General features: G+C 45.1%; 1 protein-coding gene across 1 annotated transcript in view; it reads left to right on the top strand.

Annotated features, from left to right (window-relative positions):
• Window positions 1–18,960, top strand: part of LOC115093623 (sodium channel protein type 2 subunit alpha-like) — a 655,694-nt gene that overhangs the window by 492,925 nt on the left and 143,809 nt on the right. The gene's annotated exons all lie outside the window — the stretch shown is intronic.

Here is an 18,960-nt window from a genome sequence, read left to right as displayed (position 1 = left end):
TTCCTAGTTCCTGAGTTCCATGTCTCATCTTGTTCCTGCCCTCAGCCTCCATTCTGGCCTCACACACTCATTCCCAAGCGGCAGGCCCGGAAGGGCTACCGAGTAGCCGTAGGGCTACTCGAGACCAGCATTGCATTGCTGGGTCTCACCTGTGCATGCAGGTCCAGTGGAGGACTGAGCCTGCCTTGTTCCAGTCCTTGATGTCCCATGTCTTGATCCTGGTCCAGGCTTGTTCCAGCTCCAGTCCATGTTTGAACACTCTCACCTCCCACCTCCCTGAGCCGCACCTTGGGCCAAGGGCTCACAATCCCTCTAGAGCAAGCGACCGCACCCCCGCGCTCACAACAGGATGTGAAGGCCATGAGCTTGGTGAGCGTGTGTCTGCGACGGGCTCAAGTTTCCTGGACTTTTGATTCTTGTTTCTAGCCAAAAAAATTTTTTTGCCTTTTCACGTTGGTATGTCTGGATTTTTTCACGACCCACAGGAGGCGCCTGCATCCAGATCCAGTTCGAGTTCAGTCCAGTCCTGGAACTCCCCTCGACCTGCAGGAGGCACCTGCACTTGTTCCAGGGACTATTTCTGTTCAATCCACAAGAGATACCTGCATTTCTTCCTGGGTTCCATGCGACATGCAGGAGGCGCCTGCGCCCAGGTTTTAATACTTGTAGCCATTGCAAGTCTCTTTCTTCTTCCGCTGAGTACTCTCGATCTTTGGGGGACGTATACCCTCGTAAGCTACAGATTCCACAGCAACTCCAGGTCCTTGGGTTTGAATGACCTGCAGGAGCCACTTGCACCCTAGGCCTGGCTCCTTCCCACCAGTTTCAATCCAGTCCCTGCTTTGTCATAGGACCATCTGCAGCCATCATCCTGACTGCTCTGTGCAAGTGGTAATTCCAGCCACTAACTCCATTCCAGGTTTCCTGAGATGTCATCTTGTTATCTCTTCTCCATAATACTGACATGGTGAGTTGTTCTGAATCTATAGCTCGCAGGCCATCATCCCCCAGTGTCCTTCACGCAGCTTTTTCTGAGCTGGTAGAATCAGTATTGGGAGATCCTGATTTGTCTGTTTCACCTATTCACCCAGTGCTGTCTCCGCTGCCCGCAAAGGACCATATTGCCACCTTCTGGCTTGTCTGGTAAGCTTACAGTTCTTTTGCTGCAAATCCTTCTAGAGGGACCCTTTACTGTCCATCCGAGGACCCTATGTTTTCCCTTTACTTGGGATTCAACATCGCTACCTATGGATCCATCAAGAGTTTTTGCCGCTATCTTCACCTCGGGCTGTGTTTCCCCTGTACTTCTGGGAGCTGCTATCAATGTAAATTCCCGGTGATCCATTTCAGGAGAAGAGGGCTGCTCATCAAGAAGAACCAAGGGATCCAAGATGGCAGATCTGTGAAGATGCTGGTGAGCAGTGCTCCATTGGATTACAGTTTTCTGCATGATGCCACATTCTGTGATGAAATAGAGAGCACGGGAGCGTGAGTCCTCGACCACTCCCACAACCCTACAAACTGTAGGGCTGATGGATGCCCATGTGGTCCGGGAGGTTTTCGCCTCAGGAGTAGGCTCACAACGAGGTGAGCAGGAGGAAATAGAACCTGCCACCCTGCAGGAGCTACTAACATTTCTGTCTCTGGAGGATTGAAGGGCCCCGGATAACTCGGCAGAAGTCCATTTCTCTAGTTACCCCCATGGATCACCGGTGGGTGAAATGGGGGAAAGGAGTAACATGGACTTGGAGAACGAGAGTCCTACTGGGACTATGGTAGAGCCCCAAAGAGCTCCTGCTGATTCCGGGGAAGCTGCCGATGGTGTAAATTCTTCACAGCCAAAGGGGAGGAAGTTGAACTGCCTGTTGTGACCCGAAAAGATTTGGTAAGGTCTGAAGTAATTTCATTAGAATCTATCTGAGAAGCGATCCAAATTTTGAATGAAAATGTATAGCGCTAGCAGCCGCCACTTTACCCACATGGCCATCGTCCCCTACCTTATGGCCCCTTATCATACCTTAGACAAAATTATGCACTCATTTTTGTAAACATGGAAAATGCAGAAACTGTCATTGGTAAAATAAGGCCACAGCTTTTATTTAACACATCATGAAAAACTTCCCTGGGTACCCGAGCCAGTATGATGTCTCCACTGCTGCCCGCCTTAGGGACCAAGCAAGGCAGCCTTACTCTATGGGCCCCCTGCCTTGTCCCCAAGCAAGGGGGCCCCGAACCATCGGCGCATTCCGCGCCCCCAACTTTTTGCGCCACCCAAGGTGCTGAACGGCTACCATACCGTCCTGTGATGTCACCAGCACCACTTACAATATGCCCAACCAAGACACGAGGTAGGGAGGATCCTTGCCTCGTGTCTCCCCATCTAATGAATAAGCTGTGGCCTGTGTCTTTTTCCTTTGTCGGACTATGCCCTGATGGCATCCTGTAGAGCATTATCAAATTTGTCGTAACCGTCAGCCTTCAATGAGGACAGGTCCTTGCCACCCAGTTGTATTACTATTACTTCCAGAGCAGCCTTCGAGTGCCGTAGTAGGGACCATAACTGTTCCCAATGTGTGTCGGGCTTTCCCATCCATGTGACGACTCACCTTTGCATTTCCAGTCCTTAGTGTGGGACGTCCGTGTGGTCTCTTAGTGGCCTACTGTATATAGGAGTGATCAATGATCCAATCTAAATGCTTAGCCTGTGGCAGATCTGCAAGATATAACTAAGAATTTTGGTTAGATGTGGTCTCTATCCAAAGAGAAATTTTCGTGGGTTACCCCACACAAACCCAGACTACCTAGATACAAACCACATATCCTTACCCCTAGACCATAAGCTCCATCATATCGACCACATTGGATCGCCATCGTCCAATTCTCTTTATTGTGGCTGCTTGAAGTCCAGCTTGTGCCACGCTTGTAGCTGCACAAATTCTGACAGAGTGCGTGGTGAATTTCTTTGTGTCCAAATTCGTTTTCTTAACTGCTGCTTTAAGTACCGCTTCAAGTTGATATCTGGTTAAGAGGGTTCTGTCTGCATGAATCAGCAGGTGCATCCCCCCATCTGGCCGCACTGCCAACTACTTTTCTGTATTGCGTATTGGGCAGGTGTCACGCCCTGCCACACGTTTAGCAACCGTGTGGTCTGTTTTGGACTTGTGTATGGCATCCAACCCATTCCTCCTAAGTAATCCGCTATTTCCTGTGCCATCTTTGTTGGCAGCAGCCAATTTATTCACTCTCTATGCTTTGAAGAAAATGAGTGAGAAGGCCAGATGAAATAGTTCCGTTTCAGACTTAGCCATGCAAATCAATGCTAATAGGGTCCAGAGCGTCCTCATCATGTTGTGTGTAATGGGGTGTCTGCTATCGATGGTAAGCCCTACTTTCCTTGACCATCCTGTCCTCATCTTCTTCAGAAGGAAGGACTTAGTGGGGTCACCCCACCTGCATGCTTTAAAAGGAATGACAGGTCAGCCAGATGTTTTATTATGGCATTTCTAGATAAACTGTTCTCTTTCACCGTAGCAACATATTTGACAATTATGATGTCGGTAATGTGGCCTTATCTTCATCTGCTTTCTCTCAGAAACTCAGTCATGTAGTCATAACTCTGGCCATATGACATCAATGTAGATGGTTCTACATATCTGCACACCAACTCGAAGGTGGTTGCAGACCCATCCTCCATATGTGCGCCCGCATGGGTGTCCCCGCTTCGTCCACTGTTGGTACCTTAGAATCCATGCGTATATCCTTTGAAACTCTTAGGAAATGATGGGGTCGCTGTATCCCGACTGTGGCTGCTGCTAGTCTTCTCATGAAGGCTCTTCCTTTGGGAATAACCCGACATGCAAATTCCAGGTTTCCAGGATGGATTACGCAACTCGTAGAGTTATCTTCTTTGATGATGATGCTTGCTATATTAAGCTGCGGAGTTTTTCGACCTTTTCTTCAGGGAGCCTGGCTACCATCTTGTTGGAAATCCAGCTCGATGTCAAGGAAGGAAATGATTATTGCCGTACCTTCGGTCTTGCTGTGCGCCAAAGGAACACCGAAATCCTCAGCAATGGACTGGAATTCCCGTAACAGGTATTTGATCTCGAAGTAGTCTAAATAGTGAATAATGTTGTCTGATGCTGATTTTTGCGCTGTCACCCAATGCAAAAACGAGCTAAATAGCTCGAAATAAGCACATGAGACTGAACATCCCACCAGCATGCATTTATCAAAGTAATATTGCTTCCTGAATGCGAGCCCCAGTAAAGGGAAACTTCCTGGGTGTACTGGAAGGAGTCTGAAGGCCAATTCTATGTCAGCTTTTTGCCGTAAGAGCCCCCCCACCAGATGTTCTGATCATCGCTACTGCTAAATCAAAGGATGCATACTGCACCGAGCACTCCTCAGGGGGCAATTGGTCATTTACAGATGTTCCTGGGGGGGGGGGGGGGGTATGCAAATTCTGAATGAGCTGGAATTTGCCTTTTTCTTTCTAGAACAATTGCTGCGGAAAAGGACCGGCCATCCTTCTGAGTGCCAATTCGATTTCCAACTTCTTTTGCACTATGTCTGTATGTTGGGTTTGCAGATGATGCATTGCTAATCTTTGTTCCCTTTATCTGGCCTTGGAATGGAATGATGAATCCTTCTCAAAATCCTCTCCATCTTCTGTGCATGTTTGACGGTGTGGGTAAAGTTCCAGCCATGGTATCATTGTCTCCAGCTTCATGGGTGATGATGCTTTTCCGAACTGCAGGTTCTTAGGTGGTTTTAACCTCTCTCCCTGTTGTAGGTCTTTTTGGGCACTTCATCAGTGGGTGAAATGTGCAAGCTGTTTTGTTATAATGCCAGCATGTGTTGTCCTGTGACTGTGCCCGCCTGACTGAATGCCTGCTGGGAGATGGCCTTCTTGGGTTTCTTGAGCGTATTCCTTGATCTGCCATTTTGCGTGTCATCTGCTGTATCCAGAGACTGACATCTTGCGTTCCCCGTGCCATGAACCGATTCTCCTCCCTTTCGTCCTGGCATTTCTCGTCATAGTTGATCCAGGCCCAACCTTCATGGTCTTGATATGCTTGGAAGATGTTGACTGCGTAACTTAACATGTGACCATATTGTGAAGGGTCCCGATGTCCCACCATGCTTGTCATGTGAAGAAATGCCTTTATCCAGTTAACGATATTCTTTGGAATCCTCATCTCCTTTTCTATCGGAGCCAAGCCGTCCTTCAGTTTCTGTCCTCGGATATGCATCATCCATGCAGTATACTAAAGATATCTATGCATTTTCTTTTTTGAATTCTTTTGCACAGTTGCTTGGGCATACCTTCCCATATTTCTGATAGGGTGGTAAGTGCGGGTGGGCCTCTGGATTCCTTGTCTAGTGCCTTAGTCATCGGTAACGGGTCACTGCCACTTGCTTTCAGCTGACTTGTGGCTGTAGACCTCCGTGGGAGCTCTGGTGTGAACACATTTTTTTTTTTATATATATATATTTTTCCTATCTCTCAACTGCCGCTGGGCTGGTCCAAGTAGGGGACCTGGCGGCTAGCGCCCCTGATCACCATTTCCATAGTGTGTCCCATTGCCTTCCTACACAGATGCGAGGAATAACTCGGCTGCGGTCACAAGAAAAATCTGTGGGAGTTGAACCTTAGCTTCCTTGGTTTTCGCCTCGACTCCTTTTAATGACTTGCCTGAGGTCAAGAGTAGTGACCATGGGATATGACCCTGGTTTCACTGGGCCATAGCCCGCTGCTCAAAACACTATGCTATTCCTCCTCTCTGATGTGTTCCACTTAGCATCCAAGGCTCTGCCCTCAGCGCGGTCCCCCAACCCTGGCCGCTCACTGCTGCCATTGAAACCACCACCAGCCTCAGCGTCCCCAACAGAGGCGGTGAAATCGCCCCAATGCTGGACCTCACCTCACCTGGGTCCCTCCTTAGACCGAACATGTGAGTAAAGTAACCCCGATAAAATAAAGCTTTGCTTGTAAGATATCCTAAGTTGGCAAGGTGACATGCCCTCAGAAGAAGGGGCTGCTCAAAGTGGCCCCAAATTCACATTGCCCCAAAAACATCTGATATATATTAGCTTTGCATGTTGCCAGCTGATGATGCAGAGCTTAAGCCTCTGCTTCACGCAGACCACGAGTACACTGTGAGATACTGACCTCAAGGCAGCCACTAAAAGGAAAGAACTTGCCCCATAGACCCTCCACCACCAAGTAGTGTTTCATCTCACAGAGACCTGACTCTGTTCCTAGCCATCATTGGTTCATAAAACAACCACAAACAAAGATGTCTGGGAGGGAAGAGAGTGAGAGAGCGCCCCCAGGAGGACCCAGCCCCCAGCTCCCACCTCTTACTCCCCTGCACCGGCCCCAGCCGCTCCGCCCTCATCTCGTCCTCAGTGTCAATGCCTCTGGCTCATGAGGGTCCCACCCCAACCCAACCCATACCCGCAACTGACATGGTGCCTCCAACAGAAGGCCCATCCCATTGTACAGGCGTGAGGAACCAACAATCCTCCCCTAACACTGGGCTGCCCACGTTGCACATGAACACAATCATGCGAGCACTCTCTCCCCTTTCATTTTTTTTTTTTTGAAGCATGTTCGCCCTCCCCAAATGCTCGAATCTCCTCCCCTCTCCTGCCTCCTCTGCAGCCCCCTCCTGCTCCCCGCCTCTGCTCCCCCCCCCCCCCCCCCCAGCTATGGTCTCCCATCACATCCTGCGGAAGCGAGAACCTCCAGCACTCCTCACCCGCTGCCCAGGCAGGACTCACCTGTGGGGAGTGGGGGCACCCTCGGCGCCACCCTGCTCCTGGTCATGAAAGAAACATAGAAACATAGAAATGATGGCAGAAGAAGACCAAACGGTCCATCCAGTCTGCCCAGCAACTTTTGCACTTTAGTAACCTTTTGGTTCTATTTCCCTTCCACCCCCACCATTCATGAGAGAGCAATATTGGAACTGCATCTAAGTGAAATATCTAGCCCAATTAGTTAGGGTAGTAACCGCCGCAATAAGCAAGCCACACCCATGCGCACCTGCCCACCCAGACTAAATAATTCAGTCCTTATTGGTTGTTGTCTGTATATAGATCCACCTTTCTTCATTCCCCCTGCCGTTGAAGCAGAGAGTTATGTTGGATATGCATTGAAAGTGAAGTATCAGACTTTCTCCCCTGCCGTTGAAGTAGAGAGCTATGCTGGATATGCATTGAAAGTGAAGTATCAGGCTTATTTGGTTTGGGGTAATAGCTCCGTAACAAGCAAGCTACTCCCCGCTTTTTTGTGAATGCAAATCCTTTTTTCCACATTTCCTCTTGCCGTTGAAACTTAGAGCAATGTTGGAGTCACATTAACCGTGTGTATGTTTATTGAATAAGAGTATTATCTCCAGATAGTAGCCGTCATTCCAACGAGCCACCCACTCTTCATTCACGTCCTCTAGACTTTATGGATCCACAGTGTTTATCCCACACCCCTTTGAAGTCCTTCACAGTTCTGGTCTTCACCACTTCCTCCGGAAGGGCATTCCAGGCATCCACCACCCTCTCCGTGAAGAAATACTTCCTGACATTGGTTCTGAGTCTTCCTCCCTGGAGCTTCAAATCGTGACCCCTGGTTCTGCTGATTTTTTTCGAACGGAAAGGAGTTTTCCAACGGAAAGGAGCGTTCCGGGGCCCGCGGTTCACAGGCCGTGCCGTGCCACACTGGCCCGAAGCAAAGACATGAGTAGGAGCATCCAGCAAGAAGGAGAGCCCAAAGCAAAGAGGTGATTAGGAGCCTCTGGCGAAAAGGAGCCCCTGAAGCAAAGAGATCATAAGGAGTTGCCGGCACGTGATAAAAAGGGGTTCCTGGGCCTCCATTGCGGCCCTTTAAAGGGCTGATGATGTCATCAGCCAGCGCCGCTGATGCTCCCTCTAGGTGCTGAAGCCTGGGGCGGGGCTTAGTGCCATGGCATTGCGTTCGTACGGGGGGATAGTCCCAGTCGCTGCACGCTTCTCCTCCCCCCTCTTCCTGTCATGCCACCGTCCTTCGTGGGGGCCGGCGCATTGGTTAAGGGTGGGCTCTGGCCAGGAGGCGCAGGACCACCTATTTCCAACAGTTAAAACCTGTAATGGATATAAATAAAAGTATGGACACCAGACTAAAAATAGTGAAAAATTATGTCAAGGGAAAGAAGAAAACTTGTTTTTCCTTGAAGGAAGAAATCAAGGCTGTCTCTAATATAACTCAGAGTGTTATAAAAGAAAGTCAATTATTTTCCAACAAGATGGAGCAGCTTGAGAATCAGGGTAAAAGTAAGAATCTTAGATTTATAAATTTCCCTAAAGATCCTTTGAGAACACCTAAGGATATGTGGAAGAAATACTTATTAGAGATATTGAAAATACCTGAACAGACTATACTTCTCGTTTCCAGAATTTATTATATTCCTCCATTTAAAAAGAATATTACATGTCAAAATGGTCTACAAGTCTTGACACCTATGATCTCTGATTTGGCCATTACTAAAATCCTAGAAACAACTCAAAAAGAACAGGTCAAATCTTCAACCTTAATTATTTCCTTTTTATTGGAATCTGACAAGGAGTGGATTTTGAAAATGTTCTTCCGACATCATCAAGAAATATTTTTGGACTTGAATGTCAGTGTTTACCCAGATCTGGCTAGGGCAACACAGCTGAAAAGGAAACAATTTCTTTAAATGTAGCCTCAGGTTTTGCAAATTGGTGCTCTTTTCTTATTAAAATTTCCATGCAAATGCATGATTAAATATAAAAATTCCACATATATTTTTTATATTCCCTCTCAACTTAATAATTTCTTGAAAAATAAAGAGATACCTGTAATTACCTCATCCCCAGTAGTTGTTGAATAGTGCTAATAGTTGTGGCTGAATTCAAACACGTATTAATACCTCCTGTTCAGACGCCATATCCTATATATGTTATTATTCCTGTGGTTGTGATTGGATCCCAAGTGGGGGATTAGATATGCAGAAGCCTTGTTTACCTTAAGTTATGTATTTCTGTTTTTCTTTTTTTCAAATATGTATTCTGCTTGCAAATTCAAGTTATTATTCTTGAAAATGTAATGTATAATATTCATAAATAAAAAATATAAAAAAAAAAGAAGAACCAAGAACTTCTCCCATCTCTCAAGTTGTTTACACCAAATTGTAAACGCTGTCCTTGCAAGGATGCTTTGCCATCAGCTGCACTTACTATCCATTTGAGACTTCCCTCTATGACTGGGCAAGATGGGTATCCATCTATGACAATGAAAGAGCCTGTAATACCTGTACCAGGATAGCATTAAGCAAATTTTTCTCATTCTAAAGCATCTTTGGAAGTACAACTTAACTTTATCCCGGGAGGATTAAAAAGCAAGCGTTCAATAGACATCAGTTGGAATCCTATGCTTTTCTCAAGCTTTGCCTCCTTGAGCCTTACTACCAACCTTGAAGCAGCTCGTCTGATTTGAGGCTGAGGGAGTTTTACACCTACCAAGCCATTCTGGGAGATCCCTTACAAGAAGACAATATCCTGTGTAAAGTTGAGCAATTACATCTATCGACTACCAAGCTCCTTCAAGGAACAAATTCACTGCTGTATGGGAGCCTGCATTAACATGCAGATTATACTTAAAGTGCAATTCCCTCCTTGAGCTTATAAAAGGGACTATTCTTACCTATCATCGGTTCTTCAAAAACCTGGGGGTTGGTAACCCTGAATTTCATTCTGCCTGTCAACCGTAAGTTCATACCACATCTACTATCAAGGGGAACAACGATGCTTCTCCTAATTTAATTAAATTAATTTAATTTAAAATCTTTTCTATACCATCATTAAGATATATACCATCACAACGGTTTACAATAAAGCACATAAATTAATGTTGCTAAATGTATTAAATTATATCAACTACACAGGTGCCATCAAGTTACGGTAACATAGTTGTATGATCAATGTTACTTGGTGAGTGTGATAAATCATGTCCATTTCTATCTGTATCAGTTTTAAGTACCAAAATAGATTAATAATTATATCTTATCTTTTGGTGGTGAACAAAAAATTAAGATAAAATAAAATACACACATCATGATTAGGGGTGTTGTGTGTGGGCGTTCTACTGTCTGCATCCTACACTTCACTGGGTTCTATTCTCCATTCTCTTTGTGATATGCTTGTTTAAAGAGCAATGTTTTTAAACTTTTTCTGAAGATTTTGATGTCTCTTTGTAATCTGATCTCTAAAGGCATGGTGTTCCATAGTAAGGGACCTGCTAAGGATAATGCCCTTTCCCTTTCTTGGGTTAGTCTTACTATTTTGATGGAGGGAATGGTTAGGAGTGCTTTGTTAGCTGATCTCAGGTTTCTATGAGGGACATGTACACGAAGGGCTGTGTTCAACCATTCTGCTTTTTCATTATGTATTAATTTATGTATGATGCATAGTGTTTTGTATTGTATTCTTTGCTCAATGGGTAACCAGTGTAGTTTGACTAGGGTTTCGGTGACATGGTCTCTTTTACTTTTACCAGTCAGAATTATTGCCGCAATGTTTTGTAGTATCTGGAGTGGTCTTATCATGGTGTTTGTAAACCTAGTAGTAGGGCATTACAATAATCCGTGCTTGCAAAAATTAATGCTTGTAACACTGATCGAAAGTTGGTGGTTGTTAGTAGGGATGTGAATCGTGTCCTCGATCGTCTTAACGATCGATTTCGGCTGGGAGGGGGAGGGAATCGTATTGTTGCCGTTTGGGGGGGTAAAATATCGTGAAAAATTGTGAAAAATCGTTAAAAAATCGAAAAATCGAAAAACCGGCACATTAAAACCCCCTAAAACCCACCCCCGACCCTTTAAATTAAATCCCCCACCCCCAAATAACTTAAATAACCTGCGGGTCCAGCGGCGGTCCGGAACGGCAGCGGTCCGGAACGGGCTCCTGCTCCTGCATCTTGTCGTCTTCGGCCGGCGCCATTTTCCAAAATGGCGCCGAAAAATGGCGGCGGCCATAGACGAAAAAGATTGGACGGCAGGAGGTCCTTCCGGACCCCCGCTGGACTTTTGGCAAGTCTCGTGGGGGTCAGGAGGCCCCCCACAAGCTGGCCAAAAGTTCCTGGAGGTCCAGCGGGGGTCAGGGAGCGATTTCCCGCCGCGAATCGTTTTCGTACGGAAAATGGCGCCGGCAGGAGATCGACTGCAGGAGGTCGTTCAGCGAGGCGCCGGAACCCTCGCTGAACGACCTCCTGCAGTCGATCTCCTGCCGGCGCCATTTTCCGTACGAAAACGATTCGCGGCGGGAAATCGCTCCCTGACCCCCGCTGGACCTCCAGGAACTTTTGGCCAGCTTGTGGGGGGCCTCCTGACCCCCACGAGACTTGCCAAAAGTCCAGCGGGGGTCCGGAAGGACCTCCTGCCGTCCAATCTTTTTCGTCTATGGCCGCCGCCATTTTTCGGCGCCATTTTGGAAAATGGCGCCGGCCGAAGACGACAAGATGCAGGAGCAGGAGCCCGTTCCGGACCGCTGCCGTTCCGGACCGCCGCTGGACCCGCAGGTTATTTAAGTTATTTGGGGGGGGTTCGGGAGGGTGGGGGATTTAATTTAAAGGGTCGGGGGTGGGTTTTAGGGGGTTTTAGTGTGCCGGCTCACGATTCTAACGATTTATAACGATAAATCGTTAGAATCTGTATTGTATTGTGTTCCATAACGGTTTAAGACGATATTAAAATTATCGGACGATAATTTTAATCGTCCTAAAACGATTCACATCCCTAGTTGTTAGTAATGGTTTTAGTCTTCTAAGAATCATGAATTTGGCATAACCTTCCTTTACTTTTAAAGATATATGTTGTTTCATGCTTAGTTCTGTGTCAATTATCACCCGGAGTTTACGCACTTTCTCTGTTAATTCTATTTTTTGGTTGTTTTTGAGTGTGATTGGGTTTTGAATGATCTGTATATTTTTTCGTTCTAAATATAGGAATTCTGTTTTCTCTATATTGATAACTAATTCCATTTGGTTTAGCAGCTGTTTGATGATATCTAGATACATGTTAGCTATGTTTAATGTTCTTTCAATTGTGTCATCGATGGGTATTATTAATTGGATATCATCAGCATATATGTAATGTGAGATGCCTAGAACAGCCAGCAGGTGACATAACAGCAACAAGTATATGTTGAATAGTGTGACAGATAGGGCTGATCCCTGTGGAACTCCAGTTTGAAGGTTTATTTTTTCTGACATTATGTCTTTGATCTGTACTTGGAAATGTCTGTTATTTAGGTATGATCTGAACCATTTTATTGTTTTGTTACTTAATCCTATTTCTTCTAATCTATCTAATAGAATTTCATGGTTTACTGTGTCAAATGCTGCTGACAGGTCTAGCATCATTAAAATGTAGTGTTTACCACTGTCGAAACCTCTCATCATGTTGTCTGTTAGCACAAGCAGTAGTGTCTCTGTACTGTAGTGTTTGTGAAAGTCATGTTGTGATTGGGTACAGGATATTGTTGTTCTCTAAGGGGTAGATTTTCAAAGGGTTACACGCATAGGTTACGTGCGTATCCCCCGAAAACCTACCTCAAACCCCCCCCTGCGCGCGCCGAGCCTAAGCCCCAGGACACACGTAAGTCCTGGGGCTTTCCTGGGGGGGGGGCGTGTCGGGGACATGTCGGGGGGGGGGGGGGTGTTGAAGCGACGCATCATCCGGGGGCGTTCCGGCCCAGGGCCGTGGGCATGGTTCCGGCCCGGGGGCGTTCCAGGGGGCATGGCCGCAGCCTCCGGACCAGCCCCCGGACCAGAACATGGCGCGCTGGCAGCCGGCCTGCGCACACGAGTTACGCCTGCCTCGAGCAGGCGTAACTTCTGCAATAAAGGTTGGGGAAGTTAGATAGGGCTGGGGGGTGGGTTAGGTAGGCGAAGGGAGGGGAAGGTGGGGGGGAGGCGGAGGGAACGGAGGCCAGCTGCGTGGCTTGGCGCACGCAGGCTGCCAATTTTGCTCAGCTTTGCGTGCGCCGATCTTGGATTTTAACAGATAGGCGCGACTATGTGCGTATTTATTAAAATCCCGCGTACTCTTGTTTGCACCTGGTGCGCGAACAAAAGTACACGTGTGCGTAAAATCTACCCCTAAGTGTTCCGCTAATTGATTTTGTATAGTTTTTTCTATTAATTTTGCAATGAGGGGTAAATTTGATACTGGTCTGTAATCGCTTAGGATGAGTGGGTCGCTGTTTTTTTTCTTAAAATTGGTTTTACGATTGCCCCTTTTAGTGTATCTGGCATGGTTCCTTCCTTTAAGGATAGATTAATAATCTTTGTTAATATCGGGGAAACTGAGTTGGCTACTTTTTTTATGTCTATGGTTGGTATTATGTCATATGCATGTGGTGTGGGATTTAGCTTTTTTAGCATAGCTTCGACTTCTAGTTCTGATATTTCATTGAATGTTGTCCACACTAACAACTTACAAATTTGCCTGATATACTGCCCCCCAAGCCTACTAGAATTAAACATCTCCCCACTAATTTAATTCCTATCAACACACAAATACTTCAAAACTCACCATTGTACTAGGTGATTTCAACCTACATATGGACGCAAATCCTTTATCCAACACCTGCCAAACATTAATGGATATCATGATGGCACTAGGCTTCACTCTAACAACTGACAAGCCCACTCACAAAGCAGGACACTCTCTTGACTTATCGTTTATCAACCACAGCCACTTAGAACACATTGACTAATGTCTCTTTTTTGCATTTTAATCTTTTGTTTAGTTATATTTGGAATTTTTGTTTTTAGGTTTGTAATTTTGTCAAGAAAAAGGTAGCTATTTCATTACATCTATTTACTGGTAGGTTTGGAAGTGATTCAGATTTGTCATTGGTGAGATTTTTTACTAGGGTAAATAGAGTTCTTGGATTATTTGTGAATTTCTTTATTTTAGTGCTGTAATATTGTTTTCTTTGCGTTGAGAATTACTTGTTTATAGTAGGCTAGATGTTTTCTGTATTTGGTTAGGTTTTCAGTTGTTTTATTTTTTCTCCATTCTTTTTCTTTTTTCCTCAGAGTTCTTTTTACTTCCTTTAACTTTTCATTACGCCAGGGGTTTGTTTCTTTGGGTTCTTTTATGCTAATACATTTTATTGGGTTTATCTCATCAGCTAAATTTTTGGTTGTTCGCATCCATGCTGTTGTAGCGGAGCAGCAGTTGGTGTAGTCTATTTCTGTAAGTTTTTCGTCTGATTTGTCTTTCAGGGTTTCTATGTTATAAATTGGGCGATATTTAAATTCAATGGGTTCCTTTTTTTGTGTCACTTGTTGTTTAGTATAGTTGATAGAGGATTGTATGAGGAAGTGATCTGACCATGGGATCTGTGTATATTCAGTTTTAATGTGTTCTAAGTGGCTGTGGTTGATAAACGATAAGTCAAGAGAGTGTCCTGCTTTGTGAGTGAGTTTGTCAGTTGTTAGAGTGAAGCCTAGTGCCATCATGATATCCATTAATGTTTGGCAGGTGTTGGATAAAGGATTTGCGTCCATATGTAGGTTGAAATCACCTAGTACAATGGTGAGTTTTGAAGTATTTGTGTGTTGATAGGAATTAAATTAGTGGGGAGATGTTTAATTCTAGTAGGCTTGGGGGGCAGTATATCAGGCAAATTTGTAAGTTGTTAGTGTCGAACAGAGCAATTTCGTGGTTTCTAGGAGGTGTTATCGGGATAAGTTTACATTTACATTTACATTTTGTTTCAATTATTAGTAGTAGGCCCCCCCCCCCACCTCTTTTATTTATTCTGGGGACATAATAGTTTATATGTGCTATTTGATTTTTTAAAACGGTGTCTGATTTTTTTAACCATGATTCCGTGATTGCAATGAAGCTTGGTTTTGTGTCATATAATAGATCTGTGATTATAGGGAATTTCTTTGTTATGGATTGAGTGTTTACTAGTAGGGATGTGAATCGTTTTTTGACGATTTAAAATATCGTCCGATATATTTTAAATCGTCAAAAATCATTAGAGGCGATATATAATAGGAATTCCCCCGATTTATCGTCAAAAATCATAAATCGGGGGAAGGGGGAGGGGAAGGGGGAGGGGAAGGGGGAGGGTGGGAAAACCGGCACACTAAAACAACCCTAAAACCCACCCCGACCCTTTAAAATAAATCCCCCACCCTCCCGAACCCCCCCCCCCCCAAATTGTCTTAAATTACCTGGGGTCCAGTGGGGGGGTCCCGGTGTGATGTTCCACTCTCGGGCCACGGGTGCATTTGATAGAAATGGAGCCGGCGCTACCTTTGCCCTGTCATATGACAGGGCAAAGGTAGTGCTGGCGCCATTTTGGTTCCTGTCCCCCGACGTCGCGAGCGTAGGTGATCGCTTCCGGACCCCTGCTGGACCCCCTGGGATGTTTGGCCAGCTTGGGGGGCCTCCTGACCCCCACAAGACTTGCCAAAAGTCCAGCGGGGGTCCGGGAACGGCCTCCTGCACTCGAATCGTGTTGCCGTAATGCAAAATGGCGCCGGCCATATGGCCATTCGGCCGGCGCCATTTTGCAGTACGGCAATATGGCCATACGGGCGGTGCCATTTTGCATTGCATTGCAAATGCAATGCAAAATGGCACCGCCCGCTGGCGCTACCTTTGCCCTGTCATATGACAGGGCAAAGGTAGCGCCGGCACCATTTCTATCAAATGCACCCGTGGCCCGAGAGTGGAAGATCACACCGGGACCCCCCCACTGGACCCCAGGTAATTTAAGACATTTTGGGGGGGTTCGGGAGGGTGGGGGATTTATTTTAAAGGGTCGGGTGGGTTTTAGGGTTGTTTTAGTGTGCCGGTTTTCCCACCCTCCCCCAATTTACGATTTACACGATATTTAAAAAAACAAAACTGCGACGATCCGATTCCCTCCCCCCCCAGCCGAAATCGATCGTTAAGATGATCGATCACACGATTCACATCTCTATTTACTAGCAGGAAAGTTACCATTAACAAATTACTTGTAATTGCATTTGTTGGGATTTTGTTCCTTTTTATTTGTAAGAGATTACTAGGGTTTGTTTTCTTTGTTTCCTTTGCTGTGCATCTGTTTCTGTGTTTCTTTGGGTAGTTATTTCTGTATTTACCTTTGTCATCACCTGAGTACCATCATCACCTGAGTACTATCCATCATAGTTTCTTGTTCAACCGTTTAATTCCAGTACCCATGCTTACTTAAGAGCAAGAGGTAATCTGCAGGTGTGGCTACGCATTCTCCTGGTATACCACCTTCACCTCTAAGAATCCAGCAATGATGCCCTAATCTACTACCTTCACCATTGCTAACAGCAGGAAGATGACGCTAATGTGTTCCTCACTTCTGTCTCTATTAAATAAGAACCAAGAACCGGACTAATACTTCAATCTGGCTCATGCCTTCTTCTGAGTTTTATAGTGTCTGTGTCTACTCCTCAGTATGTTTCTTTGCCTCATAGCTTCAGCTCCTTCCAAGCATTTTGGAGATCTTGTGTTTGGACCCCCAAGTTCCCCAGCTGTTATAAAAAAAATGCCTTCTAGTCTTCAGCCATAGAGAAGAGACTAAAGAGGGGGGCTTTGAGGAGTGGGTGCTGTTATGATGCTGCTCGCTGAGCCCATCCTGCGAGTAGCTTCTCACCTCTTGCTGCCTTGCCGTGCCTGTCGGGCCAGGGTCCAGCTGCCATTTCTCCTCCTTGCAGTCTAGGCTGCACCATACCGATGCCACCGCTCCTCACGGCCTGATGCCACTGTATGCAGCAGGCGGGGTCACCATTGTTCACAGCATGGAAGCCGCCGCTGGGATGCCTCTTCATGCAGCAGGATTGCCGCCACTGACTTCACCATCTTCGTGGCAGGAATGCCACCAATGCTGCTGCCTGCTCCTGCTTCCCCAGGTCTTTGCATAGGTGTGTGTGCCTCCTCTCTTTATTTAAAGGGCCAGCGGCCCCAATGCATGATGTCATCACTCCGTGCCTTGTCCAGCCCTATGAAAGGGCTCAGCTTCCATTCCATGGGGCCTTCACATCGGGTCTTCAAAGTTGCCTGTGGTCGCTCTCTGATCAAGGTCCTACAAACACACAAACTTCTGGGTTTTTCCTGCCTTTCTGACTACCTATTTAATACAAAACACACAAACTTCTGTTTTTTCCCTGCCTTTCTACCTTTTTAATACAAAACGCACAGCCATCTGTTTTTCCCTGCCTTTCTGACTACCTATTTAATACAAAACACACAAACTTATGTTTTTTGACTGCATTTCTGATTATCTATTTAATACAGACACACAAACACATTAAATAATATACCCCAATAGTTTACTTCTCCCCAATACTTTGAAGTTTTGAAAATTTCCCCAAGCAGTACATACTGATTCTTTTCAACCACCAGCAAGGTGATCCTCTCCTCTCAGTTCTCCCACTGGATTGTGGGTTACTGAGCTCTTCCCTTGCAGTATATATCTTGTGCTTTGTTTAGTTTAGGGTTTTTTTTTCTTTTTTCAGTTTTTTGTTTTTGGCAGTTTGTATGCACAGTTCAGTAGCCTGCCCAATTATTGGTAGTTGTATACACAGTTTGCCAATTCTTGTGTGCAACTACTGAGATGAGTGCAAGCTACCTAACTTGAAGCACAAATTGCCGAAAATGAGTAAAATGAAGAGGTCCATATTCAAAAGCCATTTAGACAGATAAAATAATAGTTATCCATTTAAATGGCTTACCCGGCTACATTCAGCCTTATCTAGCTAAATTCTAGCCAGCTAATAAGTTAAGAGGCTAGAATTTAGCTGGATACGTTAGAGTTGATCCAGGAACGTAACCACGAGGAGAACGGTTAGCCGGCTAAAATAACTGGCTAATTCCGATATTCAGTTACCTTAATGTCTTAGCTGGCTTAATCTGGCTAAGTAAATGAGATATCCTAAGGTTAGCCCACTATATTCAATAATATTGTGTCTGCACTATTGAACATGCTTCCAAAGTTAGCCGGATAAGTTTATCCGGCTAACTTTGCTATCCGGATTGTGTCTATATATAGAACTCGAAAATATTTGTTCCATTTGGAGGCACTTATTTGGTTCATTCTGAAAATGGCCTCATTCTTTGAATTTTACACATTCTTTTGAAATGAATGCACATCCTTTTGGGTCCACAAGGTGAGAAGGGTACGTTTTTGACTATAGGATTTGTTTGGAGGGGATTTCTTCTACCCCACCCCACAAAACATGATTTGCTTGGACGAGGCATAATTTAATTGACTAGAGTCTCCACACAGCTCAAGGCAGGATTTGTTCTGGGGGGAAGGGGACATTCCTGTCCTTCACTTGCACAAAAGATCTCTGATTAAGATCACATTTGCTGCTAAAAAAAAATGCTGCCAGTCCTTGCTCTATATCTTTAGAATAAAGATTTCCTTCCATTGTAAAACTGCTTGAGAAAAATGAGTTTTGTTGGCATTGACATCCTAAAATTCCCTTTATCATCTTAGTCCTTTATACCAAGTACTTACTAAAACTTGTATTCATTCATTATATTAAATATGTTTCTATAATATTTCTTTTGTCTGTGGCCTTGGGCTATTATTACCAAATAGCTACTATTTTGTCTCTGTAGACCTTGAGAGCACAGAGGTTCTTCGGGCATTGTCAAGATTTGAAGGCATAAAGATAAGGCCAATACCCAGATTGGCCAATAGTACACATTCACCTGTATTCTTTTTTGTAGGTTCCTTTTATTTTTGTGGCTTAGTTCTCCTTCAAATTGAATGGATCTCCAGCGATATATGTGAAGGGTAAGGCATTTATGGTTCCCTGTGCCAACAGGTGTTTATTAACAAGTGTAATATGATACATACTTTTTTTCCTATTTTAACTTTCATAAGAGTTCTCTTTTAGGTCACAATAGG

The sequence above is a fragment of the Rhinatrema bivittatum genome, chromosome 6 (assembly GCF_901001135.1).
Source record: "Rhinatrema bivittatum chromosome 6, aRhiBiv1.1, whole genome shotgun sequence".
NCBI classification, from domain to species: domain Eukaryota; kingdom Metazoa; phylum Chordata; class Amphibia; order Gymnophiona; family Rhinatrematidae; genus Rhinatrema; species Rhinatrema bivittatum.
This window is presented reverse-complemented; position numbering and strand designations above follow the sequence as displayed.